The sequence below is a fragment of the Equus caballus genome, chromosome 19 (assembly GCF_041296265.1).
Source record: "Equus caballus isolate H_3958 breed thoroughbred chromosome 19, TB-T2T, whole genome shotgun sequence".
Taxonomy (NCBI): Eukaryota; Metazoa; Chordata; class Mammalia; order Perissodactyla; family Equidae; genus Equus; species Equus caballus.
The window spans coordinates 35,901,671-35,917,738 of record NC_091702.1 but is presented as its reverse complement, the minus strand read 5'-3'; the positions used below and the strand labels follow the sequence as shown (position 1 = coordinate 35,917,738).

The 16,068-nt window shown below is 45.0% G+C and overlaps 2 long non-coding RNA genes across 4 annotated transcripts in view; one reads left to right on the top strand and one right to left on the bottom strand.

Moving 5' to 3' along the window:
* The first annotated feature begins 2,661 nt into the window (after nucleotides 1-2,661).
* The window catches only part of LOC106782004 (uncharacterized), a 41,725-nt gene continuing 28,318 nt past the window's right edge, over nucleotides 2,662-16,068 (top strand). For 2 of the 3 annotated variants that reach the window (XR_011428788.1, XR_001378832.3), the window contains exon 1: nucleotides 2,670-2,778. This is a non-coding gene — a long non-coding RNA (uncharacterized lncRNA). Of the gene's footprint in view, nucleotides 2,779-16,068 lie in introns of all 3 variants that reach the window. The other variant, XR_011428787.1, reaches the window with a different exon arrangement.
* On the bottom strand, nucleotides 3,728-14,710 carry LOC138918977 (uncharacterized). The gene is made up of 3 exons (XR_011428789.1): nucleotides 14,511-14,710; nucleotides 7,532-13,856; nucleotides 3,728-4,143 (listed from the first exon to the last, which is right to left on the bottom strand). It is a non-coding gene; the product is annotated as an uncharacterized lncRNA (long non-coding RNA).

Genomic DNA, 16,068 nt, shown 5'->3' with positions numbered 1-16,068 from the left:
TTGCCACTGTATCCATTTTTGGGCATATAGTAAGAGCTTAATTAATATTTGTTGAGAAAAGAATGGGCAACCTATTGACTTTCATCATACCTAAAATTCCTTCACCACAAAGTGGGAATAATCATCTTTATTCTACAGCTAGCCGTGAAATTCGTTTTGATATTTGTTTTACACTGAACTTTGAGATGTTAGGATATTGGTTGGACACGGAAGGAATGTGAGACTGAGAGTTTTGTTTTTTCCCCTTGTTCAAAGTTCACTCGCTCCTGTTGGAGGCATTAGACACAGCCCCTGCTCCTCAACCCATGGCAGGCAAGTGCAGCCACGCCACTGCTGCATCTGCTTTCCTGGAGCCCCCTTCAGTCTTCGTCTCTGCCTTTAACCAGAGAACACGTAACTCAACAGTTCAAGAATCGCTCCTTACCACTCCTGTTTCTTTAGGAGTTTTCTTGTTGTCTAGATAACCTTGGAAACTAAAACAGATGCTCAAAAAGTCTTGGAGAAGATACTAAGTGCAAAATGCCACTGTTCTCCCAATCCCTTCTCAAAAGGCTCCAGGTCCAGTCCCTCTACTTTCTGCTTGGCCTCCCCTTCCCTCATCCCTCCCAGATCTGAGATGCCAGAGCCTAGACTTTTCTCCAGGTGTGTTCCCACAGACTCCATGGCTCTGATTTCTTTCTAGCCCCCAAGTTTCCTTCTGAGAGGATACAGAAACCTGAGAGAAGGTGAGAGTAAGAAGAATCATAAGAGCTACACGTCTCCAGGAAAGCCAGTGAATTGCTCTGATCTTTGATTTACCTATAAAATGAGGTTTAAAGATACCAACCTTACAGGGCATTTAAGACTAGATTAAATCACATATGTAAGAGTATTTTTACAGTGTCTGACACTCAATGCTCAATAAATGTCAACTGTTTATTAACCACTTTCACTTCTCACTACTCTTTTTTGGCCATTCCAGAATCCACGTGATTTCTTCAGCCTGGGATGGGAGGAGAGTTTCATTACAGTAAGTTCACCTGTTTGTCAAGAGAGTGGAAAAGTGGGTTGAGTCTAAAAGATGAATCAGTTAGGAGCATTGACCTCACATTGGATTTTCCATCTCAGCTCTGTATGTGTGCCAGATTGCAGCCTCTAGAATTCCAGTATGCGGAGGGGTTTTAATGGTAAGCAAATTCAGTTTCCCCCACTCATTCATAACTTGCAATCTAGTGAACAAAGCCGTCTTTGGTAGAACCACCCCACTGTCTGATTTTGCAAACATGCTCCATTTCCAGTTCCCAAGGGAGAAAATCCTAGAAAGAATGTGCGATGACCAGAAGAGAAACAAAGAAGATGTAGCTTAACTACTGGCAAATTCCACCATCAAAATAGAACTTCAAGCTTATTTTGCCTGCCTACAGAAAAATGGCTTGGTTCTCAATCAGGGAGGGTTTTTTAAAAAGATCATTTCCCATAAAACAGTAGAGTCCTTGACCTCAAAGAAGCTAAGTGGGTAGAGGGTATGGAAAGATGCTTATGGAAGACCAAGGATCTGCCTTGGACAATATGATGGCTGCCTAGGAGACACGACTAGGCTGCAACATTTGGAAGGAGTGAGAGAACCTCCTGGTTTCCAGGTATTTCTCTCCAATGCTGCGTGCTTTCCAGTAGAACTAGTTTTTTGGCCCTGCTGCTTTTTATTTTTCTTTTTCTCCTCTGTAGGATTCTGCTAAGGTTCTGAGGCTGGGAGACAGCTTCCAGCTCTGTGCTAGATTTCTCTTCCCGGATTTCTACTCCTTGAAACGTACCAGCCTGGAATTGAAAATTTGGCCAATTTAAGTTGGTGGATCTGAGTTCATGTGCCAGTTCTGCCACTTACAGCAGTGTAACCACAGTAGTAACTTTACCTATCTGTGCCACAGTTTCCATGTTGGTAAATGGAGGAAGATGGGGTTTACCTCACAGAGTTGTTATGAGAGATTAAGTATGACACTGAGAGTGCCTGTCACTTGGTCAGCAATCAAGGCTAGTTGGTACCTCTTCCTACCTCCCTACCTCCTCATATTCCACCATATTCTGTGTTGCTGAAGGAACCTGGCAACTATCAGGGACTATGAGGAAGGTAGAGTAGAAAAATTTCAGGTGGAAATGGTCTCACGGGCTTGAAGAGGGAGGTGAGGAGCTCCCTTTATCAGGTTAATTTTGTATGTGAAGGAGTCTTATCTTTGGAACTTGCACCAAAGTTTAGCTGGGCAGGGACTGGAAATGAAATAGAAACTCTAGACAAATTTCCTAGTCTGGATTTATGGTGCTATTTTGAAATACACCGAAAGTCCCAGAGGAAGAATTCTATTTAAAAAAATATATGACTTTCTTTTTTTTTTTTTTTCCTGAAAGTGGGCTTTTCAGCAAAGGAGCAGGAGCATGGAGGTTCATCAGTTAAGGGACTCATGTCATGTTAATATTAGAGCAAATAAGAGAGATGCCCACTTCGTTGCAGCTGACTTTTCAGCAGAGAAAAAAGAATATTGAATAAGTAATAACAATAAGTTGAGCAAGTGCTCTGAGAGGGCTAACACACAGTGCCCTGAGAAGACATAGCAGGGACACCTAACCTAGTTTGGTGGCAGTGGTAGGGGAAGTGGGTGTGGTCAGGGAAGTCTTCCTGGAGGAGTGGCATTTAAATTGAGACCTGAAGTGTGAGTGAAGGAAACCTACATGCAGAGAGTCCGAAGAGTGTTCCAGGTTGAGAAACCAGCACATGCAAAGGCCCCAGGTGAAAGAGCGTGAAGCAAGGTAGAGGACGGAAGGAAGTTTGGTTGGGCTGGAGTAGAGGGTAGTAGCTGGGGATTAGCTCCTGAACATTCTGGGAAGCCAAGCTGAGGGATGCAGATTCTATCCTTGAATCATGGAGTGTTTTGCTCAAAGAGTGATTCTAATCAGCAGTGCTGGCTGCTGGATGGGGCATGTCTAGACACATGTCAAGCAAGATATGAAGGTGGCCTCTCAGGTAGTGACAATGGAGAAGGAGAGAAGAGGAGGGATCAAGAGATGCTCCAGGGGAATATTGACAAGACTTGGCCGTGGGTTGGATGTGGGGTGCTTGGGGAGGACAGAGGTTTTGAGGGTGATACCCAGGGATTCAGTGCTGGATAGAGTTCAGAACCCAGAACAAGAAACAGGTGTTGGCAGAGAAGGGGTGAAGTTCAGTGTGTGAGCTGGGTTGGGGGGTTTAGTACGCAGACAAGAGCTAAGATAGAGACAAAGATTTGGGGGTTATCAGCATGTAGATCATTGTTTCTCAAATTGTATTTTAGGTACCACCTGCAGCAGACCCACCTGTGGTATTTGATAAATAGAGATTACTGGAGAAGGCTGGGATAACAGCTAAAGAGTTGTTAAATATTTTGCCCATGAAATGAGCACAGAGAATATAAATTTGAATATTCTTTCAAAATAAGTGGCACTTAAAATAATGATGTCTGAATATTCCTGGTGTGGAGTGATGGCAAAACTGCTGGAGAAGGGGGAAGGGCTCCTTTCATTTTTTCTTTTCCCGTCTTCTCTTCTTCTTCTTATCCATTCCACATCCCTTGACCCCCAGCATACACTAATTGTGTTTGTTTTGTTTTGGGGGAGGAATGGTACAAATGAGGCCTAGCCTTGTTCTTTTTTTCTTTTCTTCTTTTTTAAATCTAATTCAGGACAAAAAAGCTTTCATTGAAAGAACAGATGTCATCAGCTTTGGTCTTTTGTGGTGGTTTTATTTTATTTTATTAAAAAAAAAAATTCTCCTGCAGATGAGGCTCATTTAAACATAATGAGGAGGCAACAAAAGACCTCGCACAGAGGAGCTTCAGATTCTGTTTGACTCAGGGGAGGGAGAGCAAACAAGGAGATTCCTGTCCATTTGGCTCCCCTCTATAGGGCCCCAGCAGCTGCATTTCAGATGCAAATGGAAGAGGAGGGTGGGGGCCGAGGGAGGGGAGTGGAAATGCCCAGGAAGCTGACGTGCAGGTGTTGAGGATTCCAGACATCGCTGCAGCAACAGGCTCTGAAAACACTGGGCTCAAAGACAGCGGGCTTGAGAGCGCTTGCTTGGGGGGCTCAAGTGGACCCGCAGCTGCACTGGACATTCCTTTTCATAGCCATCAATGGGCCCTGTATTGAAAATATGAGAGCCAGCAAATGGCACGTTCGGAGAAAGGAAATGCTTTGGAAATGGAGCAAACACCAGGCTGATGGGGCTTTCCTTTGGTGAAGCTCATTATTTAAATCCACATACATGCATAAAATAGATATTCGATATACGACCCTGGCATCCTGAGGCTGGAAGGAATCCTCGGAATCATCAGCTCCAACCCTCTCATTCTGTAGATGAGAATGTGCCAGGGCCTGAGTGACTTGCCCCAGGTCACACAGCACGTGAGTGAGTGGAACCGATTAGGACACAGGGGCAGAATTAAGAATGGGGGCAGTGACGTTTATTGAGTCTTCTCTGTGCTAGTCAGTTTTCAATATTTGGTGTGCATGATTTTATTTAATTTGCACAACAGATTGGTGAGAGAGTTTTCATTATTTCCATTTATTTTTAAGATTGGCACCTGGGCTAATATCTGTTGCCAATCTTCTTTTTTTTTTTCCATCTTCTTCTCCCCAAAGCCCCCCAGTACATAGTTGTGTATTCTAGTTGTAGGTCCCTCTGGTTGTGTTATGTGGGACGCCACCTCAGCATGGCCTGATGAGCAGTGCCGTGTCCCCACCCAGGATCTGAACCGATGAAACCCGGGGCTGCCGAAGCGGAGCGTGTGAACTTAACCACTCAGCCATGGGGCCAGCCCCATTACTTCCATTTTTAATATGGGGAAACTGAGGCTTCAAAATTTGTCAAAAATCTAGTCAGTCGCGGTCAGGATTCGAACCTAGGTATGTGTGTCTTACTCCCAAACTCATGTTTTTTTTCGTTACACTTCATTCCTGACTCCTGGACAAGTATTCTTTTCTCTCAAACACACACACATCTGTACATATGCAAATATTGTTTCTATTCCTATATATGTAAAATGCATGGACATGCATATAAATTAAAACCTCGAAACATGAAACATTTGACTTTAGACTTATAAATATTAAGTGAGAGCACTATTGAATTCAGCCACGGAACAATTACAGTTAAGGTTGGTGACAATCTCTTACACTGTGTCTGGCACATAGTAAGTACTCAAACAATATTTGGATTTGAATTGTCCCCTTGTATTTGAAAAGGTGGTTTTGCTCAGAGACAGAACCTGGTGTCTGCCAATATTATTACTTCTATGAATCCTGCACGTTTGCATTGTGCTGTGTTAACGAGGTACATTCACATGTTTTAGTTCATTGCGTCTTGGTAATACCTATGCAAGGAAGGTAAGCAGGGCCACTAGTCCCATTTTATAGATGAGAAAACTGAGGCTCAAGGGGATCAAATAATTTTCCCAGAGAAAGCTGCAAGGTGAACTCAGGTCTGTGTCTGCCAGCATACTGGCAGAAGCTGTTTACCGAGGGGCAGGCTGATGGGAAGTCAGAGGACGAGAGTCATCAGAATGCAGGTGCACCTGTCTACCTGCTGAAAGATGCTGAGGTCTGATGGGTAAAACACCAGGTTTGCAGACAGACAGTCTGACACTCTGTGGGTGTGTGAGTGTGTGGGTGGTGCTGGGAGGTGCGGGGATCACGAAGACAGTGACCCGTGGGAGGTGAGACTGTGTGGGTGGCTTCCTTTGCACAGATGTGTCACCCTCTGTGCCTGCCTGAGCACTGTGACAATAACTGTGTGAGTGCCCACAAACGAGCACCCATGTGGGTGGACAATACCCATGACTATGCTGGGGACATCGCCCAAGTCCCAGTCTGTGGTGGTGTGGGTCCTGGTTTTCTGGGTCCCTATGTAGAGCACTGGCTTTGAGCAGTTCTGTGACTTCAATTGGAGCTTCTGAGACCAGCCATTTTGCAGTGTGGGTAGATCCACAGTCCCACTCCTTCCTTGGGAAAAATAACTCAGCAATATCTCCTACTAATGAGTGGGCCAGAAGTGTGAGCTATATATTTGAATGATAATGCAGTATAGAATCTGAGGCAGGTCAAGTTGTAAGGTATGTGGATCAGATACCTATTTTATGGTTGGAAACACTGAGGATTAGAGGACAAAAGTGTCTTTCTTCATTACCTCATGCCTGCCTTTAATAATTTATTCAAAAAACATTTGTTGAGTAGGCATTCTCTGGAAGGACTTGCCTTTGAAGATCTCCCAGTTTAGTGGAGACAGGCATGGATAAACAAGAAGTCACAGTGCCAACTGGTGCTTCATAATAGTGACCGTGTTTAGAGAGAGTTCAGAGAAGGAGCTGCCGACTCATTTCTGGGTGCCTGGGAGGGCCACACAGTAGATATGACACTTGAACCAAATCTGGAAAGACGAACAATTTTGGCAAAGACAGGGAAGTGCTTCCCTGTGAGAAGGAACGACATGTTCAAAGACCCAGAGGTGGGAAGAGAGCAGTGTGATACCAGCACTCTGTGGGCTGCCTGGAATCTAGGGTGTGTCTCTTTATGTATGAGTTTGTGGGGTGGGGTTAGCAGGCAAAACCAGAAGGTGGGCAGGCTCTGGATCGTGAAGGGCTTCATATGCCAGACTAAGGAGTCTGGACTATTTCCTGTAGGAACTGGGAAAGCATTGAAGGATGCCAAACAGGGTGATAACAAGTTTAGAAATGAGATTTGAACATATCATTCTGAGGACAGTCTGGAAAATGGACTGGAGAGAGAGTGGAGGCAGGGAGACCAGTTAGAAGATGCCAGAAAGAATCATAGTGAATAATGATGAAGGTCTGGTCAGAGTCAGCTGCAGTGGGGAAGGGAAGGAGGAAATGGATGTGAGAAATTCAGGAACTTGAGTTGACATGGATGTTGGAGGGACGGGGAATATGGGTGGAGCAGGGGCCCGGGATATCTCAGGGCCTAGGTTGAGTGATTGGGGAGATGCTGGGACAGCCAACCAGGAGAGGGGCTGAGGGAGGCAGGTGTCGGGAGGGCATTGAGTGTTCAGTTTTAAACTTGTTGAATGTGCAATGTTTGGGGAAGTCAAGGTGGTGGTGTGAGTGGAGAAGACAGTCAGCAGTCCAGGAGAGAAGCTGAGGTTGGAAATCAGGTGGCTGTCAGGATTAGAACCCATGCGCAGTGATTTTGATGATAAGGAATGCTTTTTAAAAACCAGTTCATCAAAGGTGGTATTCAGATGTGTCTCAGTGCCTGGGCTGAAAGGCTCCAGAGGGCAGAAAGATGCCTGGTGTTTGCTCTGGAAGGTGCCCCTGGGCCAGCAGTGAGTTCACCATGAGGGGAGGTAGAAGGAGTCAAGAGAAAGCACTCAGGCTCCTGCTCATGTGCACCATGTCAGAGCCAGGAACCCACCAGGGCCAAATCCCTTTATCTGGGAGCCATCCTTCGTCAGACATAGTGTTCACTCATTTCCTCTCCAGCCCCCATGCCCTTCCCACCACCACCTCCTCCTCACCTTAGTCACTGGAGCTGAGTCATCCTTTGAGCCTATTCTTGTCACCTTCCCCTCCATCAGGACGGAAAAGGGTTGGGCAGGAGCCACAGGGCATAGGTATTGCCATCTGCTGGCCAGATGGGAACAGGAGAAGGGTCCCAGACTCTGGCTTCCAATCCTTTTACCACTGTTTGCGTCCCAAGAGGCAGAGGGAGGAGCGAGGCTGGACAGTCTGTGTGACTCCCGGGAAGGAAGAGGGAAAAAGGAGTGATATGGACTTAGTACCTCCGGAGTGCCAGGCAAATGCCAGATGCCTTAACAATCTCTTTCCATCACATTGGCCTTAGGGCAAAGGTGTTATCCTCAGGTGGGGAACATGAGGCTCATTTGGTTAAGCCCAATGTCGCATAGCAGGTCTATCTAAATGACTGAAAAACTCACACTATTTCCACTATATTGCTCTGCCTCCCTACATCATCTCTAGGGAAGGATGGCATTCAAGTCAACTTGTGGTTAAGTACCTACTATGTACAAAACACTGCCCAGAAGTGGTTAACAGAGGCATCCTGCTCTCAAGAAGCTCAACATCTAATGTTGGAAACCCCTGATCCTTTGATTCACTCTCTCAATATCATCTGAGCACCACCTGCAAGCAAAGCCCACATGGGGGCTATGGAGATAGATAACCCAGGGTCTCAGCCCTGGCACATTGTAACACTGACCATAAGATGCAGGGGTCAGGCAGAGGAAGGCATATTTCATATTCTATGAAGAGTTCAAGGAAGATTTTGTAGTTACTTTTAGACCGACATAAAAGTTGAGGCTTTCATAGACAAAGAACCTGGGGAAGGGAAGCCAGGGCTGTAGGGACCACAAACTCACTGTGGTGAGGAAGTTCAGAAAACATGAGGTGTAAAGGGAGAGTAGTATGGGTTGGTAGATGTTGAGTATTTGTTGGGTTGTTGAGACAAGCTTTTAAAGCCCTACTAACGAGAGATGATTTACTAACAATTTGAGTATTAGTGTTTTCTTCTGTTGACCCATTTTTGGGTCTTTATTGCATGCATTCCCTTGATTGCGTCCTTGCCACCAGATGCTGGGCTGGGGGTTTGGGGCTACAATGGAGAGTAAAGAGCAGGGACAGTCCCTGCCATCAAGGTTAGAGACCTATATCAGATGATCACAATTCAGTGGATGTTTGCAAACTTGCAGAGTGTTCAAAAGGAAAGGAAGACGGTATGAAAGACCATGGGACAGGGGACCTGTTTTGGGGTGTGGGGATGGGAAGGAAGGACCTCTTTGAAGAAACAGCACTTAAGCTGAATCTGAGAAGTGAATAGGAGTAATCAGACTGTGTGTGCATGTGTGTGTTGAGGGGTGGTGGAGATGGGATGGGGGAGGGAATATTGTTCCAGAAAGAGGGCATTAACAAAGAGAAGACAGATGATATAACAAGCATCCCAGCAAAATAACAGTGCACGGTGGTTTGGAAACTGATGGTCCTTTGTTGGGTTATTGAACCCTTGTCCTTGTACACATCCTGAAAAGCAGCAGCTGAGCCCTGGTCTTGGATCTTTCAGTGACTTCCACTCCTGGCTTTTGCTCTGTGACTAGGACCTTTGTGTCTCAGTATCTTCATCTGTAAAGTGGAGTAGAACACACCTATGCACCTTTCAGAATACTGATACCAATAAGAAATGACAAAATATAAGTTTTCTATAGACATTCACTCAAGGACTAACAATTTGGAGTTGAGGTTAAAAGTCAGGAAAAAGCTTTGGAGTGTTAATTAAACACATACACACAGAGGCTAGGACTTAATATTGTCAGCCTCTAGTAGACAGGTGTGGGTTTTCATTTCCATGTCCACCTATCTCTAAATGATGAGATGGGCTTTGAATAGATGCAGGGTACTGACACCACCACTGTTCTTCTTGGGATGCTCCTGAAAAGAGAAAGCTGCCTTCATTTTCCTTAATTTCTAGCACCCTTTTTTCCCCTGGGCTACAAAGAGGCTTCAGTTTGGAGCCAAAGCACATCAGACACAAGGATTAGTGTCTGAGCTGGGAGTAGAATCCAGATTTCCACAGCACTGAACTGCCACTTTCTGAGAGCTGAAGCCCTGGCAGAGTTTTCTGGTTTGTTGTACAAGAGCCTAAGAACACTTAGATTCTGCAATCTTCAGAGACAAGTTAGAAAATGTGTTCATGTTATTCAATAAATTCCCATCTCCGAGAGCTTGAAGGGCAGTGATAGTCCTCAGAATGTCAGTGGGCAGTTTGGCCTCTAGCCTCAGTTCTGCCACATATTGGTTGTGTGACCTTGGACACAGTGATTTCCCCAAGATGAAGCCCTGTTTGCCCATCTCCAAAGCAAGGTGGTTGGTCCAAGAGTTATGAGTCTTTGTAGCCCCTGACATGTTGTGTTTCTAGGACTTGAAGCCATCACTGGAAGACCTTGGGTACTATTTAGATCCTGGGAGATCCTGGTTTTGGACCACCATTGGCCTATGTTTGTTATCTGGAAGGGCCCGCTCTCTTTCTTGCTATTGTCCCATCTCCTAATCCCAAGCTACAAACAAGGTTTCTCCACAACCCTTTCAGTACCAGCATTTCATCGATGACTTCTCTATAATTTCAAGATCTTCTGTTGATGAGGGTACAGTGAGTCTGAACTCATGCCAAATTAAATTAAATTTTTAATACAGGCAGTGCAGTGATCAATCAGAGTAGGCCAAGGGAAAGGTGATGGATAGCACGATCAAGAATAGCCAGGTAGGGATGGGCAGATTGGTTTTCCCCAAACAACCAGTAGTTAAAGTTTTCCCCTTCACCCCCACCATCCAATGCTCTCTGTCCCGACTCCTAACTGAGAATGGATTTCCTTGATAGTTAAGAGTTTGCTTGTACGTACGTGTGTGCATGTATGTGCATGTACATACATACATATTCTATGATTTGATTTCTCTGTATCCCCTGGTTTTGATACATCTTTGATTCCTGGGGTTGGTGCAGACCAGGAAAGGAAAGTGGCAAGAGCCATTATGCTAAAAGAAAGCCAATTACTGAGGAGCTTTCTCGTCTCTCCTATACTAAGGACTTTTAAAAAATAAGAAAGTGGACTTCATTCTCCCAACTTGAATCAGAGCCACCTGCAACTCATATCATTTCCTTTGGATGGTCATGACAACCCTGGGAGGTGGGTAGACCTGGATGAGGAAAGAGAGGTTGAGGAATGTCGCCCAGCTAGCACGCTGCAGCACTAGAACTCAACTGCTACCTTAAAAAAAGTAATGGGAGCCGTACACGTCCCTCATTGTGCACATATTAATCCAGTTTTGTAGATGAGGAGACAGAGGCTCCATAGCTAATCTCCACAGTGTCCTCTGCTTCGTTATTTGGCCTGGCTCTCCTGAGGACTTGGGCACATTCCCATCACATGATGGTGCTTCTTTTAGCTCCATTATGTGTGTTACCACTCTGGTGAGACAGTTTTCATCATGGCTTGCGTGTTTGTCATTCTCTGTCCCTTTGAAAACCCATTTCATGGTCCAGTAGAGCGGAATTTCATCCAATAGCACTTTGACTTGGTGGCTTCAAAGTGTGGTGCCTACCCCCCGGCTGGGTTTGGGGCAGTAAAGCTTAACAGTCTGGTAGTTAAATTAGAAACAACAACACAGCATTCAGGTTTGGTCTGACACCCTAATGATTCCAACCTTCATGCTGTAAGTGGAATAGGTAGAAAGGGATGGATGGGTTTGTGATTCTTCCATAGACTTCCTGCCGTGTCTTCTACAGTCAGACAGACCAAGAAAACCCATTTAGCCATGGACCCAAATACTACCCCATGGCTGGAAAGCCCTGTGCTTTTGTAGACCACCACTCAAGGCTTAGTGCTGACAGGGTGGAAATAAACTAGAATAATTAATTCTAAAATTATCCCAAAGACAAACCTTTTTTTCAAAGGTCTGGGTTGGTTGAACATCTGCGGTGTGTGCTATTTCAGTTTTTCTTCCAAACATGGATGAAATATACATCTAGCTCTGGCCCCCAGAGCTCCAGGGTCCCCAGGAATGGTGTGTCCCAACCTGTGTCTATCTCCTTTCCAGGTTAGCCCTTGCATGAATGCCCCACTGTGATGAGGCAGTGGACTTTCAGAGTCCGGTACCCTCAGATACTCCAACCAGAGCAGCTTGGTTTGCGGTTCACCTCAGGACAATGCAAACTGAGCTATGCATTTACTGTAATTCTAATCAGATGACTCTATAATTGGAAGAACACCAGTGGCATTCTGTCTTTGGAGTCCTCTCCATTAAGTGCCTGAACTAGGGCCAGGGGACCTTTGCTTGTCCCAAGTGCAGGTCCTGATAGAGACTTCGGGATCTGGGTACTATGTTACATTCTGTAATAGGATCAAGTTCTTTCTTCTCTCGGTAACATTCTAAATCGGTCTGGAATTGGCATGTGTATAGCAGTGATCTCAGTAAATTATGGCCAATTGCTCTTCTAACAGTGAAGAATAAATGAAATGAACCAAGTACATGTGCGTTGGGGGTGGGGGGACGTCTGTATATATGCGTGATGACAGTGACTGAATATTTTAGATAAACATTTCCAAGTCTAGATTATAATCATACATGGTAATGGCTGTCTAAAATAAGAATAATAATCTGAATCTTAATCTCTTTGGATACCTCAATTAGACATAGAAATAAACATTAAAGACAAATGTATTGAGGAATCAGTTTGTGGTAGGAACTTTGCAAAGTATCATGTGACTTTGGGAAATATAGAAATGAATCAGACCTAGACCTTGAGCTTGAAGGGCTCATAATTTAGAGAGCGAGATAAATCATGCTCGTAAAAATTATAATCCAAGACAGAAAGTGCAGGGCCTGTGGCCCTGGGATTTAGAGGAAGGAAACATCACTCCCCAGTGGGAAGATTTGGTTTGGCTTCTTGGAGGAGGTGGATTATGAGCCAGACTTCAAAGAATGGGAAGGATTTGGTCCAGGGAAAAAACAGGAGAAGAGGTCATTGCGGAAACAAAGGTGAGAGGGAAAGTGTGAGGATGTGGGGACTGGTGAGTGTTGTCTTCAGGCAGCCAGGATGAGTAAGGACTTCACCACCAGGGTCAGGAATCTGGGTCAGATTCTTTACATCAGTGTTTCTCAACCTTTCTCTGCAAACCCGTGGGGATTTTATTAAAATATAGTTCCTGATACAGTAAGCATGGGGTGGGGCCTGAAATTCTGCATTTCTAATAAGCTCTCAGGTGATGCTGCTGCTGCTGGATGTGGACCACTTCGAGCAACAAGGAATCACTGAGGATTTTAAACAGTAGGGAAGGAGGTCCTGCTATAACCAGCCTTACACATCCCTTTGACACTTGAGGTTGCTCACACACACACACGACTGGTACAGCAAGCGAGATTCGTGTGAGCTTTGCTTTATATCCTCCTTTCTTCAGTTATACTGACTCAAAATAAAAATCCAGTTAGAAGGTGAAAGTGGACAAGGGGCAGAAAGATGCTGAAGACCTGGATTCTAGAAACCAGATACAACACAAACCACAATGTAAATGTTGTTTTGGTTTCAGAAAGGTTTCTCCTCCTTATCTGTTTATTGAAGGGCAGAAGTGAGCTAATGAGTGCCTTTATATTTGAACATGATTTAAATACAGGCCCTCTTGCTCGGTCATTAATATAGTTTTATAATAAGATGACAATACTTTAGTTGTACTACAGAGAAAGAAGTAGAATTAGAGTGAGAAGTTCTGAACTTATGTCCTTCAGCCTCTCTGGGCCTCCCATGAGCTTCCCCATCTAGAACAGGGGAGAATAATCCTTTCTCCGACTAACTCTCAGTTCTTCATACAAGTCAAATGAGCTGATGGATATGAAAGTGCTTTGTAGACTGAGAAGTGCCTTGCAGGTGACATGCCTTACAGGTGTCAGGGCCACCTCTAATCACTACAGATGGAGACATTAATCTTTTCTCTGCTCCTGGGAATTGCTGGTGGAATGACTTAGCAAGGAGGGGGAGGGGCCTGTGACAGCCTTGGGACAAGGCCCCAGGTAACACGGTGTGAGACCCTCCTGTGGATTTTGCTTCCCCTGTCAGAGCAGGATGCACCTGCGGCTGGCGGGTCAGACTTACCCTTGCATCTGGCTGTGTAACTTCCTGTGACCTCTGGGGAAGTATTATCAGCAGTGATATTGCTGTGCAAAGCATCCTCTGGGAGTGGCTTTTGGGGCCAGACTCAGATGCCTGTGAGCTGCTTTATGTCCTATGTTCTCTGCTGCCCAGTGAAGGTCCTTCTGGCCGTATGCCCAGAGCAGGTAACACTGGAAGGTAGGGACATTTGTTAGGGAAGGGTCAAGTCCAGAACCTTAGGGCTGCAAGGGCTAACAGAAAGAAAGGCAAGACACCAAGAAGCAGTCATTCAGCAGATAGTGAGCAAGGCAAACAGGTGGCATTCAGGGTGTGCGGAGACACGAAGAGAAATCCTGAGAGTCAGAACTGTAAAATCAATAACCCAAACCAGAAAGCTCACTTTTAAGGAGGACTCTACTGCATTTCATATTTGATAGAATTGAGTGTTCTTAAAACAGCAAGCATTAGAAGTAACTGTGGGGGTCAAGTTCAATCCCCTTGCTTTGCACGTGAGGAAATCGAAGGATTTGGCATAAAAGGTTTGCCCTGGTGACCCTGAGTTGATGGAAGAACCCAGGGTGGGTGCCGGCTCTCTTGATTCTCTATCTATCGCTGTTGGAGACAGACCATCCTTTTCGTCTCTCCTGTCCTCAGTTTCTTCATTTGGGAAATGAAGAGATTGGAAAAGCTGTTCTCTCCCTTCTAGACTCTTCCAGCTTAATTATTTGATGAATCCCAGGGACCCAGGCTTCAATCTAGGCCTGGGCCAGCTCCCCTTCCAAGTCCTCCTCCCTTATTCTCCCCAGGGAAACTGCAATAAAGTTAATCCCTTCTCCCAGACTCACTTTCACAAGAGGAAATCAATAGATTCTTCAAGCGGTTGGACCACAGAATGATGCCGGGGCCTATTTTGTCAACCAGGTGGCTCTGGTGAGGGAAGTTGTATGAGTCATCGTCGGCCAGAAATGTAAATCTGGCCTGAGGCTTCCCTTGCAGCAAAATTTAGGTCATTAATAATAGTGAACGTCTGTGCAGCACGTTACAGTTACAAAGCACTTTACATACCTCATTTGTTTATCACAACTATTCAGAGATGTTGGTGTTATTGTTGTGCCCATTTTACAGATGAGGAAAAGGTACCCTGGAGGCAGAGTAACTTGCTTAAGGTGGCAGGAAGTGTGAGTGGTGGACCTAAGACTTAGTTCAATCTTTGGACTTTATCGTCCATGCTCTGGCACCACACCTCTTTGTTACAGGCTTCCTATTGCCACTTCAGCCTCCGCGGGTACAAATAAAAGCAAGGAAGGTTGACCCGCTCAGAGTCGTTTACACGGAGATCTGTTTCTGAACAAGGGTTAATTGCAGCATCAGTGTGGGTATGACAGTCATGGTGACGGGCCCCGGAACAGGCCCTTGGAGTGACAGCCTTGCTACCTCTGTCCACCCACCTTGTCTCTCTTGTCTCCCATTCCTCATACCAAAGCCCAAGCCTCCTGATTCCCAAACCAGAGGTTTTTTTTTTTCTGTTTTATAAAATATGAAACATAATTCACACACGTAAAAGAGGATGACAAGTTCTAATAAACAAGTTCTGTAATAAACACTCATTGTGGTAAACTTTCTTGCTGTCAGCCAAATATTTCCAGTTCTTTCCCACTGGGCATATGGTGGGATTACACTTCCTGGCCCCCTTGGGCAAGGTAGGACCATATAACTAGTTCTAGCCAATTCCTTGTGAGAGGAGGCTACCCATGTCGCTTCTAGGAGGGAGCATGTAATTGCTCTTTCGTTCCCTCTGCATGGCCACCGGCAAGGAGGTGTTGACCACTCTGTCAGCCTTTGTCCCAATGTGACAACAATAAGCAGAGCTCCTCTGCCAGTCCAACATGTATCAGCACAAAACAAACCTTCGTTGTCAGAAGCCACTGAGATTCAGGGTTTTTTTACTGCAGCAAAACCTAACCTATCCCAACCTCTACATTCATGGTCCCACCACCCTGACTTTCAGGAATGTTAACACTTCCTTACAGCTCCTTCAGCCTTTTAAAGAAACAAACATCACCAAAAATAACTGAGTTCCTTTGCAGCTCACCTCTTCCCAACCCTTCTCCTTTTCCCCCAGAACAACTACCAACCCAAAGATGGTAAGCTTCTGTCCTGTCCATGTTTGGTACGTTTACTCCATAAGTGTGTGTCCAGGACAATACATAGTGTTGGTTCACTTCTAAAATTTGCGTAAATGATATAATATTGATGTATTCTCCAAATTGCTTTTTTCATTCATTGTTATTGTTTTACCTGCATTGATATGAGTACATCAGTTTTACCTTATTCACTTTAACTTCTATATCATATTCATTTTTTAGGAATGTGTTACAATTTATTAAGCATTTCCCTAATAAT